At 39.6% G+C, this 5,669-nt stretch overlaps 1 long non-coding RNA gene across 1 annotated transcript; it reads right to left on the reverse strand.

The window, feature by feature from the left end:
• Positions 1–557: 557 nt before the first annotated feature.
• On the reverse strand, positions 558–1,736 carry LOC139178026 (uncharacterized). The gene is made up of 2 exons (XR_011562464.1): positions 1,139–1,736; positions 558–881 (listed from the first exon to the last, which is right to left on the reverse strand). It is a non-coding gene; the product is annotated as an uncharacterized lncRNA (long non-coding RNA).
• Between the last annotated feature and the right edge of the window lie 3,933 nt (positions 1,737–5,669).

Genomic DNA, 5,669 nt, shown 5'->3' on the forward strand with positions numbered 1-5,669 from the left:
CCAGAATGCTGGAGTGCGTAGCTGTTCCCTTCTCCAAGGGATCTTCCCAACTCAGAGATCAAACCTGTGTCTCCTGCTTTCACCGGCAGATTCTTTACTGTGGAGCCACTAGAGAAGCCCATATAGTTCTTCAGGAAAGAATAAAATAGCCACCTAAGATATTTTAAAGTAATTTTTAACAAGCACACATTTTTAATATAAAAAAGGAAATTCCAGATCTTATAAACCTTTAATGAAGAAACTCCTTGATGAAATTCAGAAAAGAATCAAAATAAAGGACTCAAAATTGAAAAAAGTCATGGTAAAGAGGGCTATGGTGAGCTCTGTATCCGTTTAAATGTAATGATACCAGAAAGCACGTGAATTATGGTTACAAAGCAGATTATAAATAGTATAAAAGTAACAATAACAGGAGTCAACAAATTTCCTGAAAGAAGGCCAAGTAGTAAATATTTTACTATTTATTGGGCTACATGGCCTCTGTCAAGACTATTTAATTTCACAGCTATAGCTCAAAAGCAAGACTACACAAAACCCCAAAAAACTGAGCATAACAATTGGACAAGTTATAGTGAAATTTTATTAACAAAAGCAAGCAGAAGGCCAGATTTGGTTGCAGTTCCCTAACTCTATGACAGAAGGGAGGGAAAAGTAAAGTGGTACAATAAAATCCCCATCTTCAGAGTGGCTGTTTAAAAACTGCCATCCAGAGACTTCTCAGGTGTTCAGTGGTTAAGAAGCTGTCTTGCAATGCGGAGCACTCAGCTTCCATCCCGGCTCTGGGAACTAGGATCCCACATGCTGTGGAGCAGCTAAGCCCATGAGCCACAATTAAAGAGTCCACGCACCACAATTAGCTCCCCCATGATACAATGAAGATCCTGCATGCCAAATAAATAAATAAATATGAAAAAAATTACCATCTAAAATGGAAATATATCATGTTTTAAAATACACAAAATCCATCTTTAAATTTTATATATTTTTCTTTAAAGAGAACCTTTTATGAAAAATAACTTTTGGGGATTAAGAAATCCATCTAAAATTCATTTATTTCCTTGGTTTCACTTAAGTTTAATTTTATCTATTAGTTCAATTCAAATAATGTTGAAAAACTTTACTTTAAAAAATTACTCACGGGTTCTTTTCTGCCACAGGATTAACGCCTTTCTTCACTGTTGTTCTTTAACTTTTTTATGACCACACCCCCAAAAATGAGTATGATTCTATTTCTTTAAAATGGTCATTGAAAAATATTTGGTTTCAAAAAATATTTATCCATTGATTTCACTTGGAACTGAAAACCTTCAGAGTATAAAATAAGCAGTTGTGTTACAATTATGATGTGCCTTGCAGGCTTCACATTCTCCAGATTTGACCTGTCAGAACCCTCTCTGCCTCTTCTCTGAGCTCCCTGCTGTTTTTCTATAAAGCGTTCACTATACCTTAAAATAAGCCACTGTTTTGCTTTTTCAGCTTATTCTCATTGGTCATCCCAGGTCAACTATCCTGATACTGTGTGATCCCCTCTCATATCATCTGACCCTAAAAATACATCCCTCCGAAGTCAAAGAATGTGTTTTCCTTTTCAAGTCATTTGGACAGGTATCCAATTCCTAAAGCATTGTAACTGATGGGATTTGGGGCATGAAGACTACTTGTGTGAGAAAATCTTTCCATTAAGACCGCTGTGTCTAGGCACCATTTTGCTCTAGTTTTACTCCTTTAGTTAGGAAAAAAAAAAGAGAGCCCTTTCTCTGAAGGTAGAGGGCTGTTCATAGAACAGAGCTAAAATCAAAAGGGACTTCCCAGTTCTCTGAGAAAAGCAGCAACTGGAGCTTCATAAAAAAGTGCCAGTAACTCATAAACAACTCAGATATCTTTTACAAGGGAGATTGATTTTCAAAATGATAAATCTTTTGACTGATGCTTGTTTAAACATGAACTCAAACTGCCTGAACCCTTTATCAGACACTGTCTTTCAGGATAATTTCTTTTTTTAAATACTTGAAAAATCTTCCTATAATTCCAGGCATAGCTAGAGCACTTTGAACCAGATTGATAGCCATTAATTACATGCCAACCATTTAAATGTTAATACTTTTAATAACTTCTACCATACATTTGAACATGAATCTAAATATAATGGTTCAGGCCTAAAAGGAAAAAAAGAAAAGTGTTTTTTCACCCAAATAATCCCCACATACCTCATGAGTAATCTCATCTCAATAATCATTCATTTCTCTGAAAATTGCTTTCACTCTAACAGAACCAGATTTTTGTAGAAAAGAAAAAATAAATTCCCCGTACCGTGCCAATTACATCTGTGGCCCTCTGATCTCATCTTGGAACCGTGAATTGTAGATTGTAAATTTTTATGATAGGTATATTCTACTCAAGAATCATTCAAATACTTAAAAATAATTTTCTCTTGAAGAGAAAAGTCTATTCTGAACTTCAGATAGGATAATTCTCCCACACTCCTTAAATAGCAAGGTACATCATCAAACCCAAAGTGCCAAACACTCAGGGTCCCTACAGAAATAGTCATCGTGTTTGTTCAGCTGCACATAACCCCACCTATCTCAGCCCCATGCATGCCTGGTATATTTAGTAACCGTTCAAGTTGCTTATCTTTCTTTAGCATAGTCCTTAATAATCCTAAGTAAGAAACTTCTGCCACTCTAAAAACGTATGGCCGTTTTGCTTCGAGTCAGTGAATCTTGTGGTTGGAGATTCTTTCACCCACGCTCTGACTCAGAGTTTATCACTTCTCCACAAAATTCCATGAAAGGAGTTTAGATAGGATATGAGACTATATTAGCAATGTAAGAATCACTGGCTGTCTGCATGCACAAGGATAGCATTGTGGTAATTACCCAATGGCAATATGAGAGGAAGAACGCCTGGGCCCATGGAGCCCCTTGCTCTGCTGCAGGATGTCTTGATTTTTGTATTTTGCCCAATGATGATATTGGTCAAGGAATGAGTGAGGCTTATGGTAAATTTGTATTAATATACCCAAAATACTGGTAGGTGCTTTCTGGATTCCAAAGTAAAAGAATGAACCACTAAATACTTTCTAATCAAGCCTCAACAAATTTTGGTTCCAGGAAGATAAGGAGAAGTTGCTGTAATTTTTTTTTTCAATTATGATTAAAGAAGGAAAATAAAAAGGAAAGTGGGTATTTAAACAGCAATATCCAAGATCTGAAAGTGAAAGTCACTCTGTCCTGTCCAACTTTTTGTGACCCCATGGACTGTATAGTCCATGGAATTCTCCAGGCAAGAATACTGGAGTGGGTAGTCTTTTCCCTTCTCCAGGGGATCTACCCAAGCTAGGGATTGAATCCAGGTCTCCTGCATTGCAGGCGGATTCTTCACCAGCTGAGCCACAAGGGAAGCCCAAGAATACTGGAGTGGGTAGCCTATTCAGCAGATCTTCCCCACCCAGGAATCAAACTGGGGTCAGCTGCATTGCAGGCAAATTCTTTACCAACTGAGCTATCAGGGAAGCCCCAGATCCAGCCAGTCCATCCTAAAGGAAATCAGTCCTGAATGTTCATTGGAAGGACTGATGTTGAAGCTGAAACTCCAATACTTCGGCCACCTGATGGGAAGAACTGACTCATTTGAAAAGACCCTGATGCTGGGAAAGATTGAAGGCAGAAGGAGAAAGGGACGACTGAGAATGAGATGGTTGGATGGCATCACCGACTCAATGGACATGAGTTTGAGTAAGCTCCTGGAATTGGTGATGGACAGGGAAGCCTGGTGTGCTACAGTCCATGGGGTTGCAAAGAGTTGGACACGACTGAGCGACTGAACTGAACTGAACTGACTGATCCGAGATCTAGATTTAATTCTGGAAGGAGTTTTAGACCCATCATTAAATATAGAAATGATTTACTGGGTAAGGTTGTAAGCTTGTCACATAGCAAGGTTTTAAGAAGATCCTCAGCAGTCTTTAGAAAACAACCATTTACTCTGGACTTAAAAATAATCTTCTTCTAAAAAATAAATAAATAATAATGATAAGTCCAGAAACTTCAGCATGTCTCCTTCATTAGTATTGATAGTCTGTCTAATATTATGGTTATAAGCATGGCCTCTGAGCCAGACCACCTGAGCTCAAATCTTGGCTGTGCCATTTATGAGCTTGGTCAAGTTATTTATGAGCTTGATCAAGCTGATCTTCTGGTGACTCTACTGCCTTGTTTGTAAAAGTATCCACCTCAAAAGACTGTTGTAAAAGTTAAATGTCTCAATTTAATGTGCCTGGCACATGGCAAGAACTACCTGTGATACCCACAATTTATTGCACATCTCACATTTCACTTCTCACCAGGATCAGATATTTTGCTTAAATCCAGTTTGTTTTATGTCTTTATAGATGTAAAGGTCTATTTACCATGGAAACCTGACCTAAAGGCAAAGAGAGGTGAATGATTAAATTCTGATATTCATTACATGTTCATTCATTTATGCATTCATTTATTCATCTCATGTATATTGAACATCTGTTATGAACCTTGTAGTGTGCAGGACCCTGAGGACACAAAAATAAATAAAATATAATCTTCAGGGAGCTCCAATACTTTGGCCACCTGATACAAAGAGCCAACTCATTGGAAAAGACCCTGATGCTGGGAAAGTCGAGGGCAAGAGGAAAAGGGGGCGACAGAGATTGACATGGTTGGATGGCATCACTGACTCAATGGACATGAGTTTGAGCAAACTCCAGGAGATAGTAAAGGACAGAGGAGCCTGGAGCGCTGCAGTTCATGGGGTCGCAAAGAGCTGGATGTGACATAGCGACTGAACAACAATATTCAAATCCTCAGGGAACAAGAACAAGTTATGTATACTACTAAAGCACATCAGTGTCGCATGTCTTATGGTAGAAGAATGAACAGAGCACAGTGGAGATATGAGTGAGGAAGGAAAAATGAATTCTACCCTGGAGAAGAGTTAGGAAAAGTGCCATTGAAGAAGGACCACTTCAGCTGAGTACTGAAAGACGAGCAAAGTTTCCCTGGGATCTGGGTCAGTTTGAGGACAGATTCTTCCATGTGCCCAGTTTGACAGAAGGAAAAAGGAACAAACCAGAGTTTCAAGACATGAGAGGGAAATCAGATGCAAAGAAGTAGGTCAAGCTGAATTGTCTGTCTCCCAAACGGTTGTCACAGGAGCCTGGTGGGCTACAGTCCATGGGTTTGCAAAACAGTTAGACACAACTTAGCAACTAAACAACAACAACAACAATGCAACATAATCCGTTTAGATAATTACTTGGAACTCAACATCTTTCGGAGAAGGCAATGGCACCCCACTCCGGTACTCTTGCCTGGAAAATCCCATGGGCGGAGGAGCCTGCTGGGCTGCAGTCCATGGGACTGCTAGAGTCAGACACGACTGAGCGACTTAGCAGCAGCAGCAGCAACATCTCTAAAGTGGGTAGGTGGGTGGTGAGTGGAGAGGTGTGCAGAGTGGAGAGATGTGGGGAGACTGTGTGTACCAGTGGGAATGTGCAGGTGGCCGTGTGTACTGGGGGGGAGGGGATGGGGAAAATGGAGGAGATGCATCAAGAGATAACCCATGAGAGGCAGACAGGATCGAGTTACACAGGGTCTTGGATGGCATCTGAAAGGTTTGATTTTATCCCTTAA

The sequence above is a fragment of the Bos indicus genome, chromosome 1 (assembly GCF_029378745.1).
Source record: "Bos indicus isolate NIAB-ARS_2022 breed Sahiwal x Tharparkar chromosome 1, NIAB-ARS_B.indTharparkar_mat_pri_1.0, whole genome shotgun sequence".
Lineage (NCBI taxonomy): Eukaryota > Metazoa > Chordata > Mammalia > Artiodactyla > Bovidae > Bos > Bos indicus.